Source organism: Glycine soja, chromosome 9 (assembly GCF_004193775.1).
Source record: "Glycine soja cultivar W05 chromosome 9, ASM419377v2, whole genome shotgun sequence".
NCBI lineage: Eukaryota > Viridiplantae > Streptophyta > Magnoliopsida > Fabales > Fabaceae > Glycine > Glycine soja.
This window is the reverse complement of record NC_041010.1, coordinates 41909854-41922632: the sequence shown is the minus strand read 5'-3', so window position 1 is coordinate 41922632 and position 12779 is coordinate 41909854. Positions and strand designations below refer to the sequence as shown.

Sequence of the window (12779 nt, the reverse complement as noted above, 5' to 3'; positions counted from 1 at the left end):
ATATTCTTCAAGAGAATGGCACGCAAGACATTGATTTGATTAATTATGGTTATATGATTATAGGATTTGGCAAATTTAATTTCAAAATGATAGGAGTTGTGTTTTAGATATTGTAGATGAGCTTGTTCATGTTATCCCCCCTAAATTTAGAATAAATTTCCTACTTATTTTTATAAAAAAATGTTTATTAGTTATATTTTGAATATTTTATATGATAATTTAAGTCTTAATTCGTTTTCATACTTTCATGAAAAATATTCCTTCCCATTTGTTATTTTCTTTTCATACTTTCCAAGATGATAGAATAAAACACTCAATAAGTTATTTAAATAACGAAAGAGGCAATCATAAGAAAAATACGTTCAAATTAAAATTGTTATAATAAAAAATAATTTCATCAAAATAATGTAACTTCAGGAAAATTATTCTTTCCCATAAATTAAGTGGAAATTTCTACCTGCTTTGATAAGAAAAAAAAATCCATCCTTAAGTGTTATAATTTATATGTAATTGCTATATTAATTTATTGTCATACACATATCAAAGCATAAAATAAAATAAAACTTATTGGGTAGAAGAAAAACATAAATAATTTAGACAAGTGGGAAGATAATCGTTGGAAAATCAACTCTAAGATAATGAGAACATTCACAATATCATTGTTGGATAATCAATTTTCCTACTAATAAAATTATCTATGTCTACGAAGGATAATGAGAGCACAGGTAAAGATTAAAAATTATACCCTAAGAAAAATAATAGCAAATCTTAATGTGATTTGACACTTTTTGCCCACGTCTACAAAACCAACTCAAAAAGTATTTCACTATTACAAAAATTATTACAAGATTATAACTCACCTCTAATAGTATATCATTCTACAAACCTGAGTACCTCACTCAATGGTTACAAGAAATGATAGCACTCTCACACAAAAATACTTTTATCTCAACAAAGACTTTGTTTCGCAATCTCTCTTCTCACACTCTATTTTCATATGTTGTATTTCTTCACTTAATCTTTTCTCTATTTATAATGAAGATGATCACCAACTATAATAAATAAGTTTTCTTGAAAGTTGAAACAAAAATAACTTCCGATATATTCATTCAACTAAGATTCATCTAATAAAATATAATCTTTCACTTTGTATTAAAGTCACCTATACCTTAGTGATAAAAATCTAATTCTCATTATGCATGCACTTTATCTTTTGGCTTGGAACTCTATCATAATAAATAAAAAATAAATTATACACTAATTTTTCATGAAGAAAATAATAGTTGTTATGTTGATTTGATTTTTTATGTAAATAAATATACTTGTGCAAAATAAATTATAACTTTGATTGGACAAAAATATTTATAAAAAATGTTTATTCTTGGGAGTTTAGTGTAAATATTCTTACTCATTTTCATTAGAAAATGTTATTTCTAGGTGTTACATTTTATATATTTTATATGGTAAGTTAAGTTAAAATTTCTCTCTTCATATATACTTTCATAAAAAAATAATCATCTAATTTGTTGTATTCTCTTTTTTTTCGTAAAATGTAACATCAATATATTATTTAAATAAAAAATAGTTATAAAAAAATAACATCAAATTAAGTTTTACCATGATGCAGCTCAAAATTTTATAGCAAAAAGATCTAAACCAATTTGTGAATATGATAGCATAAGTCTCCATAGCAACCCCTCTATGTTTCAAATGAAATTGAAATACTCATATTGATTAAATAATAATAAACTACAAAATTAACGTAGAATCTAATTTCAAGAATATAATTTTTAACCATTTTATAAACTTGAACCCGCTCACCTTGCTCTATTTTTAAACAATAGAAGCATCACTAATATTGCTTTCTCGCATTAGGAGATCCTGCATGTTATATAAGATCAAAATAGGGGCGAGACCTTTACTTGAAAAAAAAAATAAAAAAGCCTTTAAATAACCTAATGAAATATTTCCTAAATACGTGTTAGTACACACGATGATGAAGAAATTCAATTCAGAAGGAAAATCAATTTTTATTTTTTGAACAAAAGAAATTGATTGAAGAGATACAAAGATTTCTAAAGAGTTTCAAACCGCAAAATAGGATATGCATGTTTTTATCAGTGATCAAACACATTAAATAGAGAAAAACACTCTCTTTCAAATTCAATAGCAAATATCATTACCTCTCATTTTAGATAATAGAAACCATATATTTTTTAGAGTGAATTATAGATCCTATGGAAATTAATGCAGAAAAACGAAAGGAAGAAGAATTAATGATATCAACAAAATAAATTCAAAGAGACATTCAAAAATATTTGGGGAATCATAAAAGCAAGGATAGGAATCATTTCATTAACAGTTTAATTTTATTCAAAATTGCAATCGTCCTATCTTGCAGGAGTTGACTTCCAATGATATATTGAACATTGATAGCAATACGGAGGTAACATAGGATTATTTAGATAAATATTATTTAATTTTTTTAGTAAAAAAAATATTAAACAGTCTCTTTGTGCATATGGAAGGTAAGGCTGCGTACAATCAATATCCCTCCCCCATACCTTCGCATAGCGAAGAGCCCTCTAGGCAATGGGGTACCAAGTTTTTAGTAAAAAAATATTAAACATGTTAATATAATAATTTATTAGATAATTAGTTTAAAGATAATAATAATAAAGGTGGTTTTTTTACAAAAAATAATAATTAAAGATAATAACTAAAAAAAATTGATTTTACAAATTTTAAATCAAATCACGTATAACACATGTATAAGGATAAATATTATTTTCTTATAATCACATATATAAACTGTTTTTTTTTTATTGTTTAACGATTGAGAAAAAGAAAAATAATAATAAAATTCTGTTTACGCAATTGGTAAAGGAAAAAAAATAATAAAAAGTAAAAATTACTTGGAGGTGAGTAAATCATTTTTGTTATTGAAAGATATGATTGCTAGAAAATTGGGTTAATAATGCTTTAGATATTATAGATGAATTACATCAAATCGTGCGTGTATATTAAGTTGAATCTCTAAATATATGAAATCGTTCTTGTTCGGTATAATTTACCATATCATGTGCCGTGGTAAATTATTATTATTCCTGGACATTTTCTGAATCTTCGTGACTATAGTTTGTTGTTACCTGTACACATATATACAATGAAAATAAAAATGTGATGAAATCATTTCCGGATTGGTGGGCTTTTTTTATCTATAGGGATATTTTTTTATGCATTTTTTGGGTTGTTTTTAAATAAGTTTCTAAAAAGTATAAATTATAATATATGTTATGTTTTATGAGGTAAAAGTTATAATATCTGTTATATTTTTTTAAAATAATTTTACTATTAACTTTTTTATTTTAAAGTGATTATCTTTTTTTGTACGACTTTAAAGTCGTACAACCTTTTTTAAACAAAATTAAAATTTTTTTCATAAAAGTTTGTTTTTTTATAAAAGTTTTAAATTTTTTTTACTGTTATTTTCTTTCCTTTTCTAATTTTTTAAAGTTGTAAAAAAAGTTATTTATTTAATTATTAAATAAATAATTTTAATTATACTTGTTAATACTTTTATTTAATATGTTGTACATTTTGTATGGTTTTATTTTATATGTTATATATTTTTTAATGTTTTATTATTTAAAATATATTATATCTTTTTAATATTATCTTATTTAAAATTTATATAATCTTTTAATAAAAATACATACTAAATTTTTTTAGTATTGTTCATTTTATATTAATGTATTATGTTGCTTTGAATATTAGTATATATTTTTATAAATAGATTATATAAATTATAAATAAATAAAAAATTAAATAAAACAATATTAAAAGGATACAGTATATTTTAAATAATAAAACATTAAAAAATATATCACATAAAATAAAACCATATTAAATAAAATTAATAAAAAAATCAAAATTAAAATTATTTATTTGTTAAATAATTTTTTTTACAATTTTAAAAAATTAGAAAAAAAATAAAATAGCTGGTAAAACAATTAAAACTTTTATAATAACAAAAATTTTACCAAAACAATTTTAATTTTGAAAAAAAAGGTTTTACAATTTTGAAGTCTTAAAACCAAAAAAAAATAAAAAAAATTTTACGAATCTCAAGTCGTAGAAGTAAAAAAAAAAAAAAGTTACGACTTTAAAGTCGTTAAACAAAATTAACTAAAATCATAAAATTACTTACGACTTCGGTAAAAAAAACTCGTAATAGGTGCTACGACTTCTAATGTAAAAGTTATAACATCTATGACGACTTATCTTCTTCTGGGAAACTATTTAAAAGGTAAATAGTCATTTTTGTCTTGTAATTCGCTGACAAATGCGCCCCTAATATATTTTTGAATTGTCTTTTAATATATATATTATTATTATTTTGATTTTCTCGTCAAACCTTAATCTTTAATGTTAAAGAAACTTTATCTTATATTTTATAATTTTATCAAATTTCTATTAAATTTCTCACTTTTAATCTTTACAATTATTCTATATCCCAATTCTAACTTAAGTACTCTAATATTTAGATTGAAATTAATATGTCAAGTGTTTTGAGTAGAAAGAACACAACGAGCCGCATGACCAAATTTATTTATTTATTTATTTTTAAAAAATAATATAATCAACTATTTTTTTTAAAAAAGTCTCAAAAAATTTAAACTAGATAGAACTAAAGGGAAATTATAAATCTTTTTCCTTAATCAATAATATATATATATATATATATATATATATATATATATATATATATATACACACTTCAAATATGAAAGAATCTTGTGGATAAATCTTATATATTTTCACTCAAGACAACACTTATTATACATAATATGAATGAAATGAAAAATAGTTACCAACAAATAAAGAATCAAAATAAATTTAAATAAAAAATAACAAAAATGCTCAAATTAATGTTTACTTTTAAAAAAAATTAGTACAAGGTTTATTACTTATGGAATGTAGAGTTGTATCTCTCGCTGATTTAGAGGTTAGAGTGACCTTGCATTCCATTTGACATATTATGGAAGAGCATATAATAAAAATTAATAATTAATAGAAGAAACAAAAAAATTCAAGAAATAAAAGACTTTTATTTTTTTTTAAATGATAACTCAATTGATTAAATTTTGTGAGACTTTTTTTTTAAAAATTCCACTTTAGTTTTAACTAGTTTAAATTTTGTGAGACTTTTTTTATAAAAAAAATAGTTGATTAATTTTTTTCTAAAATAAATAAATTTGGTCTCGCAGCCAATTGTGTTTTTTCTACTCAAAACTTTCGACATATTATTTTCAATCTAAATATAAGGTTACTTAAGTTAAAATTGGGATATGAAATCATTTTAAAGATTAAAAATGTGAAATTTAGTAGAAATTTGATAAAATTATAAGATATAAGATAAAGCTTTTTTTAACTGTAAAGATTAAAGTTTGACAAGAAAACCAAAATAATAAAAATATATATATTAAAAGGCAATTAAAAAAATATATTACATAAGTATTAAACAAATATGAGCATTAAATTATAAACACATAATAATAATAATAATAATAATAATTAGTCACAATCTATTATTAACATTCAGATATATTTGTCACGCTTTTATATTTTTGGGGACTAAATTTTGTATTGTCATTTTTCATGGATGCATCTGTCAGCGGAGTGTGACAAATTTGTTCTTCTATGCCATGTAGATGACTTTATTAACGGTGACGGATGAAAGTTAACGACAAGATATATTTGTCGCACATTTTACACTTTCAGAGACTAAATTTTATATTTTCATCTTTCAGGGACGCATTTGTTAGTGAGTTACACATTGAAGGACAAAAGTGACTATTTACCCTTATTTAAAAACAACCCCCCAGTTGGAAAAAAATGCTGAAAAAATGCCCCCCTCTTGGTAAAAAAAGCCTGATTCATGTGTTAATTAACTACTTTTGATAACAATAGATAAAATGAATACTATTTTTATTTGCTCCCCGATCCTTCTTTTTTTCACAGCTTGCCAGATCGATCTGTGAGGTTTTTTTCCTTCTCTTTTTTTTTTTTTTGTTTTTTGTTTGAATTATCTGTTTTTTTTTTCATTTTAGTTTGTGGGTTTTTTTTGTGGTGTTTCGGATGGAGTTAGTTGGAATTTGTGTAATCTGTTTTGGTTATTATGGAGGATTAGGATGACTGACAATGATGATGTGGTAAATTTGGGATGCAAAAAAATGACGGTTTTCTAAGTATGCTTTTAGGGACATTCTTTTTGTTTGTGGAGTATATTTTGCTAAAAGTAGAATCTTTTCCAACAAACTCCACCAATTGCTTCATCAGGAATACTAAACAAAAAATCAAACCCAGATTGAACATTCAATGGAAAAAAATGCACATATGGACCCGACAACCACCATCGCATACAAACGCGCACCGGGAACAACAATCTCAAACTGATTCAGACACACAAAAAAATCCACAAACTAAAATGAAAAAAAAAATCCAAACAAACAACAAAAAAAGAGAGGGAAAAAAACCACAAATTGATCCGACAAGCTATGAAAAGAGAAGGAATGGGGAGCGAATCGTAGCGATTGAAGTGAAGATCGTGAGTGAAAAGCACAGAGAATGCGTAGAGGTGGAAAGAGGAAAAGACGTTTGAACCAGTGAGAAAGCAACAAAACTAAGGCGAAAGCATCATCATCGGAAAGAGAAAGAGAAATTTAGGATTCTAAAGAAGAAAAGAACGGGAGTAGTATATTGGATGGATATGGGGTTACCCTTCGACCTCACTATAATCGTGTTCGTTTTGCTTTTATTTTTCATTGATTTTGAAGAAACCATAAGAAATCATTGAGGGAATAATGGATGCAGCTTGGCAGAAAAAAGGGGTGATAGACAGGAGAGGAAGAAATAAGGGAGGTTGAATAGAAATTGTAATTACATTTTTTTTTAATGTGGGAAAACTAAAATTTGAGAGTAAGAGAGACCTAGGTGGGAGAGGTGCGGATACATCCATATTTGTTAATATTTGGTTGATTAAGGATGCAGTGACCTAATAAAATTGAAGATCAAAAGTAGTTACTAAAAATATTAATCATTTTATCTATTTTTATAGATTCTATATTATTTTAAAAATAACTTTTTTTTTAAATTTTAAATAATATATTTTAGTTGAAAATTATTATTTTCACTTTCTATTTAACATTAATATAAAATGATATTACTTAGCTTTTATAATATAATAATAATAATAATAATTTGTGAATGATTTGATATTTAATAATATTTTTTAACATATTAAATCATCTTTTAACATATGAAAGTAAAATATACATCTTAATTATAAAATTAAAAAAATTTAAATTTTTTTAATATTTATTACTAACTACCACAATAAAAAATAATATAATTACAATATTTGATTTGTTTGTTTTTTATAATAAAATATGAAAATTGAACTAAACTGCAAAAAGTATATGAATTTTTAAAAAATTTTATTTTGTGAGTTTTTGTTTAAGTGATTTTCAATTTTTTTGATTGATTTAGTGTTTGACAAACGGTTTGATTTGGTTTTATATACTCTAACTTCCTTTTTCTATGTATAAAGAAAATATATTCTTAAAAGAATTCCTAAGATGGGTTGGCTGAGAAATTATTGCCTACTCTCATAACATCACATGTGAATAATTTATCAAATTAATTAACGTGACAACTAAGACGTCTGTTTGCATATTTTAATTTTTGAAAAATCTTCCGCAATTAAAGGTTTTAAATGTTAAAAATATATTGAGAATCATAAAAAATTCATATATCCTCACAATTAAATTTGTAGTCCACTGTTATTTCAAAAAATAAAATTTCTTTTGCTCTATATTTTCTTTGAGCTTGTGCTGCAACATCCAAGCGGTGGCTCTATCGTGCACCCTATTTGCTACCATCTGTACACGATGGGCACGTCTGATAGCAATTCTGCCATGGCTGACACCAGACCACACTTCACTATTCCTTTTATCTTGGAATCAGATGCTTCCAGCATAGCTATGGGTGTCATGCTGCTTCAAAATTCCTATCCCATATCTTATTTCAGCAAGGCATTTTGTCGTCAACTCAAGCAAGCATGACATATGTTCACGAACTTCATGCAATTACTTCCGCAGTTCGAAAATGGATATATTTCCTCCTGGGCCACCCCTTTATTATCCTCTCTGATTACCAGAGTTTGAAAGACCTCATGTCCCAAGTGATCCAAACCCCAAAACAATAGACTTACTTATCTAAGTTGCTCGGGTATGATTACACCATACAATATAAGTATGGTTCCATTAACGTTGTAGCTGACGCGTTATCCCGCATCAATATTCTGATCACCTCTCAATTGTTCTTGTTATTTCTCGATCATCTTCGTTGCTCTCTACATGACAACAACACCTACGCTAACCTTCTGTGACAAGTGCATCTACACCCTGAATCTCACCCCGGGTTTTCCGTCAATCACGACCTGTTGTTTTTCAGGGGAAGATTTGGTTACCCTCGGATAACCAATTCACCAACTTGTTGTTGAACGAGTTTCACAAAATCCTTTTGGTAGGTCATATGAGTGTTGCCAAAACATTGCATCAACTACAAACTAATTTCTTTTGGCCGCAAATGCATTCTGATGTTCGGTGATATGTAGCACAATGTTCTATTTGTCAGCAAACAAAATACGGATCTAAGAAGCCATCAGGTGATGCAATCCTACTCCCAAGGGCATTGGAGCTTACATCATCGGATCTACTTCAAACCTTACCCACTCCATCCTCTTTGCGGGAGGATTTATCACTGGATTTCATTACTGGATTACCCCCTTCTAATGACTTCACTTCTATTCTTGTGGTCGTAGACAGTTATTCCAAAGGAACCCATCTCGGTGCTTTGCCGCCCTGTTACACTGGACACAAGGTAGTGGTTCTCTTCTTGGATATGGTTTGCAAGTTACACGAATTTCCTCAGAGTTTGGTGTCTGACCGAAACCTCCTCTTCATTTGCAAGTTACACCAAACTGTCCAAGCAGTTTTATGGTCCATTTTTAATTGAGGAACATGTTGGCCCTATGGCTCACCGCCTTCAATTGCCTGTGAATCCTAAGATCCGCCCCATGTTCCATGTTTCCTCCCTGAAGCCACATCATGGCCCTCCTCCTGCTACCCCAGACTCTTTGCCTCCCATGAGTACGAATAATCACCCTGTTGTAGAGCCCCTTCAGATTTTGGAGTGGTAGTGGGACAATGAAACCATGCCACTGACCAAACTTGTTCTGGTGCAGTGGACAGGAGAGGACACCAGTTGAGAGCTGTGGGACAACATTCGCATCGCCTACAACCTTAAGGAAAAGGTTTGTCTTCCAAAAGGGGGAGATGATAGCAATTCTGCCATGGTTGACACCAGACCACGAAGGACCACAAGGAGACCAACTTATCTTAGTGATTATGCATAAGGGGACAAGGCCAAGAACTAGAATATTCTACAGATCTTGCCAACCAATTTTGTTATAAACAATGCACCAATTCTATTATTTTGTATTTAGTGAGCCTATAGTAGCTGGATAAGGACAAATTACCATTCTTGTATCCACTATAAATATGAATCATGGAATGAAATGAGGTAGATAATTCCTATCCACAATTAGCTTTACTTATTTTTGCTTTACACTTAGTAGTTATAGTAGCTTCCCCTATCTGTGTCCTTCATACTGGCACCTCCATGTAGAGGTGGGTAAACGGACTCAGGTTCATGGATTGACCCGCGGGGCCCGCGGTCCACGCGGGTTATAGATCAATTTTTTTAAACGGTCCATTGTTATGTCATATTTTTGGGTCCATCCTGCTTAACCCGCGGACTATGCGGGTTTGGTTCGCGGGGTCCGTTGTCTACATTAAGTTTGATTTGTGTGATCCTGACCCAATCATATTAGGTTTGATTTTCTCTTTTTCACTTTAAACTTTTTTTTTAAAATAACAGATAAAGAAATATATTAGATAAGATAAAGATATAAAGATAAAAATAAAAGATTTAAATTAAAAGATGATAAAGATAAAAAAGGATAAGATAAGAAAAATAAAATATAACAAAAATAAAAGATTAAGATAAAAAAGATAAGTGATAACCTACTAAAAATCTTCTTTTTTGATATTTTCTCGATCTTTTTCTCTTTTAATCTATCATTTTCATATCTGAAAGTCATAAATAATAAAAATATCAATTCTTATCATTTAAGCCAAAAATAATTGTTAAATAAATATTTTTAAAGATATTTCAATATATTTTTAATATAAAAAATAACTCATCATATTTAGTAGTTGTAGCAGGCTAAGAACATTTTTTTTCCTCACGTGTGCTTAACAAATATCGAACTAGGCTTCTTGTTGACAATATATACTAAAAATTGGTTACTAGTATTTGATATGCAGGATAAATAGTATGTAATAATTATTGTCTTTTAATCACTTAACTTGATTTTATTCTAATATTTTTTATTATTTCGAGTTTTAGGAAAAGAAGATAAAGATATGGAGATGGAGAAGACTCAAGCTACTTCAGATATAAAATCATTTGTTGTTGGAGATGTTTAAATTTCATATTTTAGATTTATTGCTTAGATTTTCTTTTGTTAAGACATTATTTATTTTATTGATGTAATTGACTAATTATTGAGATTTTATTTACATTTGTATTGAACTTAATTTGATTGTATTATATTTTTATTAAAGTTAAAATTCTTTTGAAATTAGGTCCGCGGACCTGCCCGTTTAACCCGCGAGGTCCGCGGGACGGGGGCAGACCAATTTATTTGGTCCGTGTAAGAAGCGGGATGGATTGGACCAGTTCATTACCAATGCAGGCTTATGCGAACGGGCCTTACGTGGGGCGGGCTGACCCACTTACCCACCCCTACCTCCATGCTCTGTCATGAGCCCTTAGCCCCTTAGCGTTGCCACCTCTAATCCCCACGACTTTGTTTACATTGTGGAAAAATATTTTAATTCGTTAAATAACAGCTAAAAGTCACTTTAGTTTTTAATACAATAATAATAACAAAGTCTTATATTCTTAGATGATATTGGTTATATAAATCACACACTTTTCTTCAATTTGATAAGATTAATCTCTAATTATAATAATTAATCATTAATTTTTTAATCTTTGATGTTGATAAATTAATTTAGGCCTTAATACGCTTATAATGATTAAAAAGTTAAATTAAATTTGATTTTTAAGTTTTACTATAATACACAAATTCCAATATGTTGGCCAAAAGGAATATGCTTTACAAAAAGTTGAAATGACCAAATGTTTTTAGTGATATCTCGTGTAAATACTTGTTCCAATGAGCTATATATATATATATATATATATATATATATATATATATATATATATATATATATATATATATATATATATATATATATATATACTTGATGCTAATACACTTATAATGACTAAAAAATAAAACTAAATTTGATTTTGAAGTTCCATTATAATACACAAACTCCAATTTGTTGGCTAAAAGTGGTATGCTTTACAAAAAGTTAAAAATGATTAAAAGCTTTTGGTGCTACCACGTGTAAGTACTAGCTACAACAATGAGTTTCAATGTTTATAATATAGAATATAAAATAGACATAGAAATATAGATTTAGGCTTTGATGTTAATCCATAAACTCTTAAGATTAGATTTAGGCCTTGATGCTAAAAAGTAAAACTAAATTTGATTTTAAAGTTCCACTATAATACATAAACTCCAAGATGTTGGCTAAAAGTGGTATGATTTTCAAAAAGTTGAAAATGGCTAGGATTATTTTGGCACTACCACATGTAAAAACTAACTTCAACAATGAACTCTAATGTTTATAATAGATATAGATTTAGGCCTTGGTGTTAATACACTCACAAGGCTAAAAAGTAAAAATAAATTTGATTTTTAAAAACTCCAAGATGTTGGCTAAAAAGTGGTATGCTTTTCAAAAGAAGTTGAAAATGTCCAAGATTCTTTTGGCGTTGCCACAGGTAAAAACTTGCTTCAACAACGAACTCTAATGTTTATAATATAGAATACAGATATAAATATAAATATAGATTTAGGTCTTGATGTTAATACACTTGATGTTAATATCTTTTATGGCAAGCACAACTTTCGCCATCGACTTCCTTGAACCAATTATACAGGTTGTTTATACACCCCCAAAGAATAATCTCATCTATATGGTTACATCGCATACCCTTGGCAGCAGATTTTTTTCCCTTTCTTGCCATCTCTCCCCGGTCTCTCCTTCGTGTTTTTTCACCATCTTCCGCTTCATTGTTAGTATTCAACTAGGAGTCTTGTTTTTAACATTTTCATTGATTAGTGCAGTTCAAACAACAATATCCTTTAGGGGACTTTTATCAAACACTTGACTTGCACTTTCCTTGAACCCGAAAATCACAAGGATTGGAATCAAGTAATAGCTGACAAAAAGATCATCATCAAACCCAAGTTTAAAAATTTGAGCATAAAGCATAAAGGCTCATCACCGATGCCCTTGAAAATGTCTTGAGAATCAAAGGGAAGGCGTGTTTGTTTGGTTGCATGCAATTTTGTCACATTTTGTTGAAGATGTGAGTGTTGCCACTCTGGATGGTGTTGAAGCATACTGCGACTGAGGCCTATGGCGCGCTCTCGACTGGACTCCACATGGTGATATCTTTAGGAAAAGAAAGGCCTAACGAAAGTTAGCACTCTTTTCAAGCCT

The 12779-nt window shown here is 28.1% G+C and overlaps 1 protein-coding gene across 1 annotated transcript in view; it reads right to left on the bottom strand.

Annotated features, from left to right (window-relative positions):
- The window catches only part of LOC114368506 (plastidal glycolate/glycerate translocator 1, chloroplastic-like), a 33974-nt gene that overhangs the window by 12172 nt on the left and 9023 nt on the right, over positions 1-12779 (bottom strand). The window lies entirely within an intron of this gene.